This window comes from Thamnophis sirtalis, unplaced genomic scaffold (genome assembly GCF_051295495.1).
Source record: "Thamnophis sirtalis isolate CommonGarterSnake01/CBP01778 unplaced genomic scaffold, rThaSir2_p1.2 scaffold_8, whole genome shotgun sequence".
NCBI lineage: Eukaryota > Metazoa > Chordata > Lepidosauria > Squamata > Natricidae > Thamnophis > Thamnophis sirtalis.
Genome location: NW_028261388.1, coordinates 22013395 through 22029952, shown reverse-complemented (window position 1 = coordinate 22029952; position 16558 = coordinate 22013395). Strand labels below are relative to the sequence as shown.

The 16558-nt window shown below is 40.3% G+C and overlaps 1 protein-coding gene across 2 annotated transcripts in view; it reads left to right on the top strand.

The window, feature by feature from the left end:
* Positions 1-16558, top strand: part of ATP8A2 (ATPase phospholipid transporting 8A2) — a 379008-nt gene that overhangs the window by 318738 nt on the left and 43712 nt on the right. The gene's annotated exons all lie outside the window — the stretch shown is intronic.

Below are 16558 nucleotides of genomic sequence, written 5' to 3'. Positions count from 1 at the left end.
GGGAAAGGAGATACCTCAAAAGTTAACACACTTACTTTTATGAAGTCCTTTATCTAGCCACAAAGCTTGCACTGTCTCCTATCTGGCACTTTCCAGAGCCAGAAAAAGATTCTGCACTTGTGCAGAAATATCCAATTTTGCTAAGGGTATCCTGGAGAAGGTAAGCAATGCATCTTCCATCAGCACACTCCAAAATTGGACAAGTGGTTCGTTCTCTCTCAGCACTCGTCAAATAGTTCACACTTTATAAGCAACTACATTTGGGAAGATTCAGATCATTACAAGCCCTAGTAATTAAACAGCAAACAGCGTTTTAATACAAACAGATGTCAAACAGTGCATCCAATATCAGCCATGTGAAACAGATTATATCATAAATGGAGTAGATCTAAATTTAAATGATCATAGAAAATATCGAAATCTAGCATGCAAGTATGTTTGCTGCTGTTTGCCAACTCTAACTTTGTAGCCAAAACCATAAATACATCAGGCAACATCAGTGGGAGGATAGAATACCACTCAAATCAAAGAATGCAATGTTTCTTTGAAAAATGCACTACTGGATCAGGGAATGGAAAGAATAAAGATTAAAATGAACAATCCTCTAGAGATTGTGGAAATTCAATTCGGAGCTGAAATGGTGGGATGGAAATAAACCTTAGTCCTTTGTACTTATTTATTTACATGTACAGCCTCTCACATCCTAAAAGTGTTGACAAAGTAATAACAGAATAAAAACACTGGAAAAAATGGAGGCTGCTTGGAAAGATGGTTTAATGGTGGACAGGATTACATAGCTTGAGCTCTGAACAGAAAAGGCAGCATGCTTTCAGATGTTGGGTGAAGAAGAAAAAAGACAACGAGATGCTGAAAGTCCCTGGTTTTATGCCCTCTCTGGCCTTTGATCTTGAGCTTGTATTCTGATTGGTTGTCAGACTCCCATAGGGCCATGCAGGGGCAACTCTCTAGGCTGTGTTTTGAGTCCAAGTTTGGTTGAGCATTGCTTCTTCCCAAGTGCCCTATGGTGAGATGGGTAAAGGGCTAATACTATCATGCCTTAATCCCATCACTCTGGAGCTGAAGGGGGGTCTTTGTTATGTAGAATAGACTAACCCAGGCTTTAATGGCTCATTGACAAAGCAGGGGGGGAGGAAGCTGCAGGGAGCTACTTTGCCTTTTAAAAAATGTGTTTTTTTTCCTTTTCACATCCAGGGAAATACAATATTCTGCCTTTTCAATATTTCCCAGGATATTTCATTTTTCTAGGAGAGGGGTGGGTTTTAACTTCCTACACTACTTTGAGAAGATCAGAAATGGTTTCTGCTGCTTAGCCCAGAAGGTTTTTGTTACGGGTGAACTGTTGCTATAACCTTGCCACAATGCTGCAGGTGTTGTGGTCTTTCCACTGTGTGATTGTGTTGTGGTCTTTCCACTGCTCTTCCTGAAAGCATCAACTACCCGGTACCTTTCTTAACTTTCCTAGGTGGTGTTTCATGTCGTCTTGATGTGAAGTAATTCCTCAAGGCAAGTCGATAGCAATGATCTTGCTTCAAAGGATTTAGGGATATTCTACTATGGTTATAGAAGGTGTTTTGAATGAATGGCTGGCCCCAACTAAATGTGTTCAGATACAAGAAAATGCCAGAAAGCTTCTCCCTGAATGATTGTATTAATCAACAACCTAAATTTTCCAGAAAATAAGTACTTAGAATATTTTGACTGTTGTATTGAGAAGAACCAACAACAAACTTCTCATGGTCAAGGAAAACCTGAGGGTTTTCGGTTTTACTTACTTTTCCTAAATACAAGAGAATACAAAAAATAGATAGTTGCGTCTATATAGATTTATTAGGGAGAAATGAAGTTAAAAAGTAATCGGATATACTGTACTTTTAAAATATATATTATAGTATGATGGATGGATGGATGGATGATAGATGAATAGATAGAGAGAAAAAACCATTCACTGATTCATGTACCATTATCATGTACACTAATAGACTAACTCATTGTACTTCTCAAAGTTCTGGATTTTTGTTTTTGTTTTACAAAATACTTTGTTCTTTTTAAAATAGGAATAATTTAGATATTGAAACAAAGTAGTTTATAAAACCTATACTGCTAAGCAAAGCACTATCAATTGGAAGCCACATATCTTTAATAGCTTTTCATACCAAGTTGTAGATAAGGGTGTAACAGAGTCAGCTTCCCAACAGCTGTTCCTTTTAAGGATAACTGCACACAACAAATTCCGGTGCAGTTGCTGAATCAAGTTTTAGACTTCACTTGTTCCAGGACTAGAGAGAAACGAGGGAGGGGTGTCACACTTTCTAGTCCAAAGCATCCAACCATAAGGAAAACAAAAATCAGCAAAAGATTGCCTTGCTTAGCTAAAACAAAACAGACCTTCAAGGAAAATATCAGTGTTCATTCTTGCATTCTTTTAATTGTGGTAACAAGGAAGAGATCATTTACCTAAGCATTGCAACAGAGTGTATAAATGGCAACAAGCCTCGTTCTTATTTAAGTTATACTAGCCTTCTTCAACCCCCTCCCATCTGTGGTATGGATGGCTGGAAATTTTGGAAGTTGTAACCCCAATCTGTGGAGTAAACAAAGCCTATAAATTAATGGATTATATAAGCTCCACATCCAAGAGAAAGTGAATGAAGACCAGATTTTATTTTTCTTATTCAATAATCAAATGCTGCATGGCTGTACAAAAATTAAGGGTTAGGGCAGTGGTGACATTCATTTTTTTTACTACTGGTTCTGTGGGCATGGCTTGGTGGGCATGGCAGGAGTGGGATACTGTAAACTCTCCATTCCCACCCCACTCTGCAGCCAGCCAGAGGTGACATTTGCCAGTTCTCTGAACTACTCAAAATTTCTGCTACTGGTTCTCCAGAACCTGTCAGAACCTGCTGAATTTCATCCCTGGCTCATCACAGCTGGGATGTCTATGGAAAGTCTCAATCATCCAGGTCATGGTTGTCCCAAAAGTGCTTTTCCACTGGACTTTTTTCTTCTTCTTGAAAACATTTAACTTCTCATCCAAGAAGCTGAAGAAGTTTCAAGAAGAAAAAGAACCAAGTCCAGTTACCTTTTGGAAATGCACCTTTGGGTCCCACCTGGGATATTTGAATGGTTCTTGGTATAAGTCTTTGAAAGGATTCAGATGATTTGAAATAGGGAATAGGAATGGAAGAGAAACTCCCTTAAAATGGACTTGAACTCAGTGGTTTGTTTCATACAGTTCTACATCACTGTTTTACCATCATTTATTGATTGAATAAATCACAATCAGATTGAGGTAAAACAGCTCAATCATTGCAAACCATGATGTGACCAGATTGGAAGGAAGTCTTGACAAAAGGCCTGGGTGGGCAGCAGAGCATTGGACTGGAGATCCCACAAGAGTGTTTTTTTTCCAACTCATCATTTCTCTGCTTCTAAATTTAATGCAACGGTACTTAATTGCCTTGGTGGGAATAGCCCAAATTCTTTGCAAAGCCTACATTTTATTTTTAGCTACGGTCTTGTCACTGCCACTCCGGAGAGTTCCCAAATAATATTAAGAGTAGATGCCCATTTGAAGCCTGACCTGTCCAGTTATTTGAACCATCTGCTTTGTGTCAAATTTTGGCCATTTCAAAAGTGCTAATTTGAGTTAAGTCTGCATGAGAGACTTGTTTAATGAGCAGATTAAAAAGATGATTATATGTCCTTTTAAAAGCGCTTACCTTTTGCCAAAGGGGGGGGGGTTATACCACTTTCGTCTTCTCCCCACCCTTTTTTTTTTTTTTTTTTGGCATCACAACATAGAACAGTCTCTTTTAATTAACTCTGCGGGGTCACAGAGACCCAGGCTGTTTGCTTCATTAAACTCCGATGGCGCCTTTGGAGCAAGTCTCTCTAAACTGCACTGTCACAATTGTATCTAAATTAGCATCTGAGCTGACCCTCTTTTCACTTCTCTCCAAGCCTCAGATGACAGGGATTGGCTGAAGATGCTAATTGGTGAGGTTTGGCAGGAACAATGAGACTTGCCAAGATAACAAAAGAACTAATGTTTCTTTCAATATGCATCCCGATTCGCGTTAAGTACCTCTTTTAATTACCGAGAATTATTGTAATAGGTAGTCGGTGGAATAATTGACCCTGGACAGCAAGAGCTTGTTATGTAATAAGTAATGGCAAAGGCCTTGTCAAAGAAACAGGTTGATTTTCCTCAGCTGTAAAGAGATTTTCTCAGCTAGAGTCCTGCGATAGATCAAGGCATCTCAGTAGGAACTCTGCAGAAGGGGACTAATTTGAGTTGAACTAAGAGAAAATGCGCTGAACGGTGGTTTTAGGCATACCCATGTGATGACAAAGGCAAACATAGAAAGCACTGGACTGGTAGTTTGGCAGCTTGCAAATCACAGTACAAACTTTCTCAGTAGATCCTTGTATAAGCAGTTATTTAATTGTTTAGCATGATGTTTTCCTAATTTTTTTTAATTATATAGCAATGTGCAAAAAAGTATAAGCTTTGCATGTTTTATTGACTTATAGCCATAAGAGTACTTCTGTACTTACAGTTTAATAATGCAGCATTACCCCAACAGATAAGATTCATAGCAAAAAAAAAGCTTTGCATGTTTTATTAACTTACAGCCATAAGAGTACATCTGTATTTATAGTTTAATAATGCAGCATTATAACAACAGATAAGATTCATTGCAAAGAATTGTTATATTTAAAGGGGTTCCAATAATAGCTACATGTATTTAAAATAACACAGTGATGTCAGTGATGTAACTATTTTCTGGATGAAAGTCCCCAGTTTAGTTGGTATATTAGATAAATAAGTTGAAAACATTTGTTTCGCAGAATCTGGAGAATATCCAATGGTATAAACCAGTATTTCTCCATGTGACAACTTCTAGATGTGTAGAATTCAACATTCAAATTTCTCAATGAGGATCATGTTACCCGGAGAACTTTTGGAGTTGAAGTTCACACATTCAGAAGACATTTTGGGGGGTGGGTGTCAGTGGTGGGATTCAATTTTTTTACTACCGGTTCTGTGGGCGTGGCTCTGTGAGCGTGACATGGCTTAGTGAGTGTGGCAGGGGAAGGATACTGCAAAATCCCCATTTCCTCCTCACTCCTGGGGGAAGGTTACTGCAAAATTCCCATTCCCTTCCCACCCCACTAACCTGCTTTCCAGCTCCATTCTCCTGTTCAGGGCAACAAAAGAAGATTAACTGGGAGGCAGCGGGGGTAGGGCCAGCCTATTTGCCGGTTCTCTGAACTACTCAAAATTTCTGCTACCGGTTCTCCAGAACCTGTCAGAACTGGCTGAATACCACCTCTGGTGGGAGTGGAATGGCATAGACAATACTGAGGAATATGAATTAGTGGTCTGATTTGATGTGCACTACTTGTACATCACTATAGAAAAAGAAATGAAGTTGTTCTGTGGTTCTTTAAAGTAAACCACAATATGTTCAATAGTAACTGTTTAGTACTTGAACAAGAGATCTACAGCAGGATTAAAGATTATATACTATCTTGTTTATGTCAGCATCAACCCTTAGTGATTACGAAGAAAACTTTTCTTCAGGAGAACATCAAGGGAATAGAGGTGTATAAGGTGGCTTCAGCAGTCGAAAATACAGCTCTGAAGAAAACAATATCAAATCACTTTGACAACTTCTGTAATTATTGTGTGGAAAACAAATATACATGGGTACTGAAACTAGATTACATCTAGGGTCAATTCTAACTCTACGATTCTATGATCATGAAATCAGAAGACTGAAGTTTAACTCAAAGAAGATTTTTCTTTAAGTATAGCAGACCTGAATCAAAAGTGAGAAAGAAGTATTAACCTTCCTCCTGAGTCCCCTAGGTGTGAATAATTGGTTTTCTCCCATAAATCCAGATTTGAATTTTATTCTTTAAAATGTCATTACTGCCAACAGATCAGTGGTGAGTTCCGGGCGGTACGGCCTGGTATGGCTGTACCGGTGGTAGGCGTGAGTAGCAGCCACCGTACCAGTATGTGGCTCGTTTGGCCTACCCGTCCGCCCATGTTCCTTACCTGTTTTTGAAGCAACCAAGCCAATTGCGCACGTGCGTATAGCATGCGGCACCTGCGTGACCACCGCTGAGCAGCTGGGTGTCACAGGGCGGTGGTGTGTGCATGCATGCACAGCGCACATGTCCAGTGAGGACGCCCAGCCCTGTGCGCAGTGTACTGGTTGCAATGGAAGCCAGAACCCACCATTGCAACAGATCTTGCATGCTTCTTTGGGGTAGGCTGCTCTGGGTTTACCTGGGTTCAGGTGATCCTCTAGTGAAGATTCTGTGCGGTTCAGTGAACCCCCAAATCCCACGCCTGGCTGACTCCACCCACCTCTCTCCGCCTCTCCCCAGGAGTCTCCAAGCTGCCTATTTTGGATGCCAGGTAAGTGCAGGGCCTGTGCAGAGGCTTAGGGAGGGTGAAAAACGGGTGTTCCGGAAGGCTGGAAATGGACCCATTTCTGGTCTCCAGAGAGCGTCGGGAGTCCAGAGAGAGTGAAAATGACCCCCCCCCAATGTGGGGCAGGAAGCTGACTAAGCCACGCCCACCCAGCAACCGCAGAGAACCTGTTGGTAAAAAAATTTAAGCCCACCCCTTACATGCACATGCACACGGAGGAAGCCAATTTTGTAAATTTACCTAGGCCTAGGAAGATTCTCTCTGACCCTTATCTAGGTTCGGCCACAAGACCCTTATTATAGAGCAGGTGGGATAAAATAACAAAGTACCTGCATAATGTATATTTTAAGCAGTGTACAGTCAGTCTGCCAGCTGTTGTTGGCTTCAGAGCATCTTCTGTTCTTTTAATACCAGTCATATATTAGCAGTTCTAATAAAGTGTTCCTTTAAACAAAGGATTGTCTTGATAAAGTAAAAGAAATGCTCTCCCCATTTAAGATCATTTTCCTTGTTTAAAATATGGTAGAATCTAACAGAATCTACCTGAACTCAGAAACTAAATAGAATCAACCCTGAGTTAAGTATATAGAGGGGAGTTTATTAGTGTATCCCAGTGATACAAACAAAGCTAGAAAATTGAAAAACATTAACAAAGACAGTGGCAAATCACTTCCATATCATTGCCAAGAAAGTTACATGAATTGTTTATATCCATGAAGTTACTAGGACTCAGGTTTAACTCTGAGATTTTTTTTGTATGATCTTTATTTCCATAATTAATTAGCATGTACAAGTTGGTTTATTAGTTTATCTACCTAGTTCTTTCAAATTCTTTCAGTTTTCCTATCAAATTCTTTCAATTCTTTCAAGCATTGATACACTGAATCCTATGACTATCACTTTTTTAGTCAATATCCTTGCCACTATTAGTAAATTACTTATCAGCATTTTTAATTACAGAACTTCCCATTCTGTAATTGATAGGTGCTATAGTTCCTTTCCAACAGTTGGTACTGTATACATTTATTTAAACAATCTATACGTTCACTCATCTCAAAACAGTGATTCACAAAAAGCCTTGCAGTTCTAATTATATATATATTTAGAAATAGTGAATTATTCACTCGATTTTCTATAGATGGAGCTTCTGCATATTTTCTGTCCCTTTAAACACAATGAATATTTCTAAGTGCTTAACACATACCATATCATATTTATTATGCATTCATTATTATATTAATAGGAATGCATAAAATAACACGGTGTATGTATTAACATGTGTTTGTGTTAATAGTAAAAAAAAGTAAGATTATAAAGCCTATATTCTGCTCACAATTACTTGTGCTTTCAAGCTAGCTTCTCTCTATTAACTCTACTCAAAATGCAAATATAGAAACGTTTTTATATTCTCTGACAGGCGATGTATACTATACAATAGGGAAAGCGAATATCCCATTCAAACAAGGCTCTAGGGAGACTCTCTGTTAATGAATATATGGAAAGCATATCCAGGCATGGGAAATTCCATCCTCCTCACCGCAGTTTGATCATGCAAACAGACATGTGGTGTATCTCCCCTGGGAAATGTGCTTGCAACCTCATTTATAACAAAGATCTAATCTTGGTAGGTTATGATATTGCAGCTTTCTGTTGAAGTGCATTAAGCCAGCTGTTGAGGAAAACCAGAAGAATGCAAGCTAAACCAATTCATGGAGTCTTTATACTGATCTACCAGGCTTCCCTGTTAGCAATCATTAGGGTCAGACATGAACAACAACAAAAAACTCAGTGTCCCAAATTTTTTTAAAAATAGCAGGCATTTTAGGCTCTTGAAAATAAAATTTGTTTCTAACTTTGAAATACGGTTCCAGAAGCAAAGCAAGATGAAAAGCAGTCATTTGTTTCTAAATGTGCCAGAGATAATTCTGATTCTGTATTATGATTGTTGGAGGAAGTGCTTAAAATTGTTTTCAAATATGAGTGCATTTCATTGTATATAGTTCATCTTTAAATGTCATTATATATGTACTATATGTTTTTAGGACCAGAAGGCTTAGACAGACAAATAGAGCCTCCTGGACATAAGGATATATGTATGTCAACACGCAAACACACATATAGAGTGTGTGTGTGTGGATATGTACACAAATATATATTAGAGGTGTGTTCCTACCAGTTTGGACCGGTTTGGCCGAGTAGGAAGTAACTCAGCCTACCATGCCCCTGAATTGGTCTTCTCCACGGCGCTATAGGCACCGACATCTTGTTTTTGCCTTCTGCGCATGCGCAGAAGCATTTTTTTAGTACCGTGCATGCGTGGGTAATCAGAGGTGGGCTGCTGCCAGTTTGGACGGTTCAGGCAAACCGGTAGTTCCGACCATCGGCTGGGTCTTCCCACCTGCCCCAGCGCTATCCTGTCCTACTTATCTCACTCTCGAGCTCACTCACCCGCCCACACAGCCCAGGTGATTTCTGCCCCTCACCCGCTCTACTCACCACGGCTGCTCAAGAAGGTGTGCTGGAAGCCGCACACAGGAAATCACCATGTGTTTTAAGCCACACACAAGCGCAGAAGGCGCATATGCGAGCATGCACATGCATGCTCACATTTTCGGTTCTGCATTGGCGAACTGGTTGTTAAATTATATGAAACCCACCTCTGTATGTAATCCATATTTAAGTGTCACACATAAATACTAGAGTATATATAGCATCTCTGTGTGTATTATCTGTGTATTGTATGTTTTTATGTCCAGAAGGCATGGATGGATGGATGGATGGATGGATGGATGGATGGATGGATGGATGGATGGATGGATGGATGGATGGATGGATGGATGGATGGTTGGATGGTTGGATGGTTGGATGGTTGGATGGTTGGATGGATGGATGGTTGGTTGGTTGGTTGGATGGATGGATGGATGGAAGGAAGGAAGGAAGGAAGGAAGGATGGAAGGATGGAAGGATGGGCAGGCCCTCTGGATGGGTGTGTGTATGTGTAGATTCATATTATGTACATATGTAATCCATCTTTAAATATTACCACACAGATATTGGAATACATACTGTATAAATTGAATAATGTGTCAGTTGATAGGAAATTCAAGCATAATACCAATTATTTGCAATTATTTTGGTTTTATACAGCTATCAAAATAAGCCCATGCTGTGAATCTTATTAACATTCCATTCAACCCTGGTTTTTTTCCTTAAAAAGAGAGAGAGAGAGAAGTTCATAGAATCCCATTCACAAGTAGACTAGAGCAATATTTTAGCATACTGTTTTCTATCCCTTTTCCCTACTTCTAAAGAAAACTTCTTTGTTAATGGGCAATGTTTCCTGTGATACCCAAGGTGAGAAACTTTGTTTTATGTTCTCCCTCCTAATCAGGACTAAGAAAAAGATAAAAAATATGTGTTGCAATCTGGTTTAGTGGGAAGGCTTAAGCTAATTGCCCAGATTTGATGTTGTAGGAAATTGATTTCACCACCCACAAAGGTTTGCTTGAAGCAGAGTACATAAAGGGAGGAGGGAAGAGAAACAGGAATATGTGGGTTTGTTGCTTGATGTCACTTAATAAACTAGAGCCGGGATAAATAGATGCTATGCATTTGTTCACATTTCCTACATATCTTGGGGAAAGCTGGGAAAGATTGAAGCTTTTAGGGCAAAGTTGAAGAAAATTGATTTGGGTACATTCAAGAACAAATAGGAACTGCCCAGTCAAAAAAAAGTCTTTTAAAATACTCCATTTTAATATATTTGTACCACAGTTAGGGTGTCTTCTGTTTCTATAAACTTGTAAAATCAGTAAATAACAACAAACTGCAGCTGAGATAAAAGACCCATCAACACAATTAACGCAGCCATCACATGGACTGAACCATCCATACAGGATCACAGTTTCGGTAACAAAATCAAACTTTTCTCAATTGGGAGCCCTTTCATATAATTACTGTATTTTTCGGAGTAAAAGGCGCACCTTTTTCCCCTCAAAAAAAAGAGATTGAAAATCTGGGTGCATCTTATACACTGAATATAGATTTTTTTTTCCACCCGAAACCCCGCCTCCTTCACCAAAATGGCATAGCCTTATGGAGGCTTTCAGAGAGCTCCTGAGGAGGGCAGAAATGAGTGAAAAACTGGGTGTTTTTCGGCGCACCCTATAAACCTCCTAAAGGCTATCCATGCCCATTTTTTGTCAAAAAATGGGCCCTTTTTTGCTCGGTTTTGTCCCTTCCGGCCCCCAGGAGCACTCTATAAGCCTCATAAAGGCTATTCATGCCCTTTTGGGGGAAAAAACGGGCCTGTTTTGGCTCAATCTTGCCTCCCCCCCCCCAAGCACCCAGGAGCACTCTATAAGCTTCCTAAAGGCTATCCATGGCCTTTTGGGGGGGGGGGAGAAACCGGGCCCATTTTTGTGAAAAACAGTCTGTTTTGGGGAGGTTTGCAAAAAAAAAATTTTTTTTTAATTTGCCTCTTCAAAACCCTGGTGTGTCTTATAGTCCGGTGCGTCTTATACTCTGAAATATACAGTACTCATGCCTGGTCAACCTGTAACTGAACCACTGGGAAAACCCAGTTGGCTCAAAAGGCAACAGTGCAAGCAGCAATGGGTATCTGTTGGTATACCTGGGTATCACACTGCTACAAGAGTCAGTTTCTGAGTGCAATTCGAGCTGCTGATTGTCAGCTGTAAAGCCTTGTATGGCATTGGACGTGGATATCTGAAGGACAGCTTATCTCTAGTAGTTTCTACCTGCCCAGTAGAGTGGGTGTACTCCAAGTCCCCTCCATTAAATATTGCTATCTTCATTGTAGCCATTGTCTAGCCACTGCACAATGAATGCCTCTTCATTGTCTCCAATGTTTCCAACCAATACTGTCCTGAGCTTTCTTTTGCCAATTGGGCTCACAATTCTTGCTGATGTCATCACTCCACTCTTGTTTTTAGGTCTCTTTAGTGGATGCTTTTTACCAAGTGGAATCCATTCTAGGATTGTGTTAGTCTACCTGCCGTCAGCTCTTCTTGCTATGTGACTGGCCGATTTCCATTTCAGTTCTTTGATTCTTTTGATGATATTGAATACCTTCATTTGTGGTCTCTAATCCATGTTTCTATCCTGTTTTATGATACTGAGCATGTATCTTTCCATGACTCTTTGCGCCACCGATACCTTTTGTATTGATTGTGAGGTTAGTGTCCATATTTCACTGGGTTCACCGACAAAAGGGCGAACAACAAAACCGCGCCTGACTAAACTGCGGTGACAAAACCGCGTGTTCTAAAGCGCTCTGATGAATGAGCGCTGAATCACGCCGACAACAGCGCGGCGACAGAAGCGCGCTGTAAAACTAAACCTAACACTAACCCTAAACCTAACCCTAATCCTAACCCTAAACCTAACCCTAAACCTAACCCTAAACCTAACCCTAAACCTAACCCTAAACCTAACCCTAACCCTAAACCTAACCCTAAACCTAACCCTAAACCTAACCGTTAACCTTAAGTTAAATCGGCTTTCTGTTGACGCGCTGTTGTCGGTGCGTTGATGACGTCGCGGTTTTAGCAACACGGTTTTGTCGGCGTGCTTTTGCCGTGCGCGCTTTTGTCAGGTCACGATTTCACTGGCATATGTTAGAACAGGTAGCACACATTGATCAAAAACTTTTCAGGCATAGAGGGAGACTGTTCTTGAAAATTGCTATCTTACGTGATTTAAAAAGCATGCCTTGTCTATCACAGCTCTCACCTGTGCATCCTCTCAGACATAAGGATGTTGCCCCCTCACCTAGGCTGCCAGGGGTTCAATCCTCACCGGCTCAAGGTTGAGTCAGCCTCCCATCCTTCTGAGGTCAGTAAAATGAGGACCCAGATTGTTGGGGGCAATATGCTCACATTTGTAAACTGCCCAGAGTGTGTATAAAGCACTATATAAGTGCTATTGCTATTGATCTCCTTTGGTAGTTTGAGGACCATTTCTTTTGCACATTTGGTCTGAATACATCCCGCTCACCAATATTCATTCATTAGCTCTATGAGTTCTTGAACCAAGCTTCAGTAGGTGGGCTGGTTTTGATCTAAACCTGCAGATTTATTATTCTTCGGTATTTTTATTATCATGTTTAGGTTTATGTACAGTTCATCAGGTGGATTGGACGTACTGAAGTCACAGCTTGAAGCTGGGCTTGGCTGATTCCGTGTTTATTTGAAGTGCTCTGCCACCCAATACGCTTCTTGTCCTTTTCTAGTTAGCAGTATTTTCCCATTCTTGTCCTTAATAGCAGTACTTATTTTGATTATTATTCTTGTTAATTCTTGCTGTACTATATAGGCAATGATTCCAATAATTCTGGAATTGGTCCAGCTTGGATATACGTACTTATTTAAAACCAGAGAAATGTAGGGCACCTTATAGAATAAGGAATGATGAATATACCAAAAAGTGGGAAATAATATATTCCAATTAGACATGATGTTTTAAAGCATTCTGGCTACAATTTCTATCCTCTCCCCCAAAACACCCTAGCATTCTTTATGCTTCGGTATATTCAGATTTCACTGCTCTATTTTTTAATCTCATTTCTTACATCCCCCCCCCCTTAAGTTCTTCTACAAATCTTGGATTTTCCACAAATCCTGTTTATAACTCCTTCCTGTCCAATTGTGGTTACTGCAAGGATTTGTGGCCTATTTTGCTTTTTATATGTATCTTCATATATTACAAAGGAGAAAGCATGGAAGTGTAAGATGTCAGTGGCTCCCATCTCCCAGTTCTTCTAGGGCTGTGATGGCGAACCTAGGCCATGCGTGCCAGAAGTGGCACACAGAGCTCTCTCTGCTGGCACGCGCACCATTGCCCCAGGCTAGATCTCTGTGGTGTTTCTTTTGTGAGCTTCTGTTTCCCTGCAAACAACGAAACAGAAGCTCATGAAAGAAAAAGATCTTGCCTTTTGCTGCACTGCCAATGTTGGGACACCCCGCCTCCTGCCAGCCAGCTGTTCTTTGGGTCTCTGCTGTGCATGCGCGCATATCCATGCATGAACGTGCACATGTCCCACATGTGCCCATTCGTGCATGTCCATGCATGCCCCTGTTCGTGCATGTCTACACATGCATACACATGTCCACACATGCATACACATGTCCACACATACACACACATGTCTGCACATGCACACATTCCTTCAATCCCCATGTGCATGTCCGCACATGTGTGCATTCATGTACGCACGCACACCTTTCAGTTTGGGCATGTACACATGTGCAGTTTGGGCAATCGGTGCCTAAAAGGTTCAGTATCACAGTTCTAGGGTTGTTTGTGTCCTCCTTTGGCCACATGCACCCATCTGTATGGGTGTGCATTGCTCCAGACAAAGCCACATGGAAAAAGGCATTTGAGAAATATTTCAGCAGTAAGTTGCTTTTAGGGAGGCTGTATGGTGATCAGTTGAGAAATCCTATAAAGAATCCTTTAGCCAGCTTTAAAAAATATATATATCAAAAGACAGCAGTCAGTCTTGAATGGCTGTGGGAGGAGAAAAACAACCTCTTATCAAAGCATTTGCACAAAAGACTTAATCCTTTATCAGACACTCCTGAATGCCCTTCCAAAACCCCATTCAACAGATCAAGTAGTCAACCTATAGCTGGGAATCACATCAATTCTTTAAGCCAAGTTAACAGATGTCCTAGTTTTACTACATTACTATGACTTATAGAAAGCTATAAGGATAATTTAGGCCTGTGAGCCATTCAGCAATGTAAATTATATTATTAAAAATTTGAAACTATTTAAATCTCTCTGAGTAGGGAGACCCCAGATCACTGTTTATCTTAAGCCATTAAGCCATTCACTCATATAATTGGTAATTGTATATGGCTGGCTAAGCTTGATACTTTAAACAGTTTGGGTTTTCTTAATTCCCTACTTTTGGGGGGGGGGGGGTTGAGAGAAAACCACCATATCACTACCCACATTGCATTGTCTCTGTCCCTATCTAATAAGGCTTTGATTACATATAGTAGCATCAGATTTTAAAAAATCCCATATTGTGCGATATTAATGGGTCCTTATGACATTTTAAATGAGTGGTGAGTAAGAAAATAATTTTGCTGGCTGTAGAACAAATAAATCACTTGCCATTATGGAGCATTTTCTTCATATATTTTTCTTCTTCTTCTGAGAGGAGACGAAGGGAATTTTGATGATAAAAGACTGAAATCACAGCCAACAAGATAATATTACTTATTTTCTCCTCTCCTCCAAACTTTACAAAAGTCATATTTTTTTCAGAGGAGGGATGATGATGCTGGAACCAGATCTGAGAAACTTGATCTACAGCCAGTTTTAACATGGAAATTCACGTGATTTATGTGTATTTAATCTTGGACATTTTTTGGTCCATTGATATCTTTATCATCAGCATTTGGCAGAAATTCTTCTCTGGCTTCCTTAAATCTCCCTGTGGATGTTTCTTGGCAAGTTTGGTTAAAGGAGCAAAACAGGCAGACTCTGGGTCCCATCCATTAGGTAGTGTCAGTGGCAGATTAAGGCTCACTGGTGCCCTAAGCACTGACTAATCTTGGTGCCCCCCCCCTCCTTCGTAGATGCTGTACAAATCCTCATTGGTTTTTCTTTCTTTCTCAACTTTGTGGTGCCCCGTTTGGGCCTGGTGCCCTAAGCATGTGCTTAGTCTGCTTAATGGTTAATACATCACAGGGTAGTGTCATCTGATGGGAGTCAGGAAGACAATCTTCTCTGTCACAGCACCTGTCGATTGCAACACCATACCCCTGGAAATGTATTTATTTGCTATAGCCACCCTACCCCAGACTCTGGAGGGTGTATGACACCCCACCCCAAACCATAAAAACCGGTGAGGATTGAACCCCTGGCAGTCAGCAGAATTAGCCTGAAATACAGCATTCTAATCACTGCACCACTACTGCTCTTGACAACAATTTGGGCGTATGGAGGGTGTATGACACCTTACCCCAAACCATAAAAACCGGTGAGGATTGAACCCCTGGCAGTCAGCAGAATTAGCCTGAAATACAGCATTCTAATCCCTGCACCACCACTGCTCTTGACAACAATTTGGGCATTTGGCAACACATTTATGGCTGGTTGCAGCCTCCTGTGAATACATGCTTGTGACATTACCAGCTGGTTTTCAACAAGCAGAATCAATTGCTTTTTGGGGGAAATGGGATTGCTTAACCATGTGATTCACTTAACCACTACTGTAAAAGTGGTTGTAAAATTGGGCTCTGTCCCATGATGACTCGCTTAATGACAACCTTGCTTAGCAACCAAGATCCATCAGAATTTGTTGCAAAAATCAAATCCAGAAAGCACACACAGGTAACTGATGCAGCAGAATTCATTAACTTCTCTTTATATATAATATAACACATGAGACATATATACATTACCAAAGCGGTTCTTCCAACATGGTAGAGAGGAGAGATTGGTTTTCGGTTTCAGTTCAGCAGCGCAGACCAGTTTGGCTTTAGCACAGACTCAGAGCTACACAACTAAGCCATGCCCAGGCTCCAAAGTGTTTCAACTCCCATTGGATGACCTTGTTACTAAGCCCTATTCCAGTTCATGAATATATCTACTCTGACAAAATCCCAGTCCTAGTTGTGATCATAAATTGAGGAGTACATGTAAAAATTATTGTATGTCACACGTTGTAGCTAAGGAAACAGACAACTGTAGTTTAAAACTAAGAAAGGAGGGGAAATTTGTAGTGCAACCATATCTGTGTCTTCTCAGAAGTATGTATTTTATTTCAGTAAGCTCTATTTCAATAACTCTGCAATATGGGATGTTTTTTATATCTTTTTTTTCTACTGCTCTTTCAACAGAACTACTGTTTGTATCTGTTTATATCCACAAGAGAGATATGAACTGGAAGCAAATTTAAACTGTTTGCAAAAAAATGATTTGCTTTTCTCTTTATAAACTAAGCAGTGCCATGAAGGTTTCACTCCCAGAAGCTGCCTCCTTCTCCTGTTTGATTAATTTGTGTACTGTATCTCTAAGTATTAGAAATATGTGCTATATTTATAATGT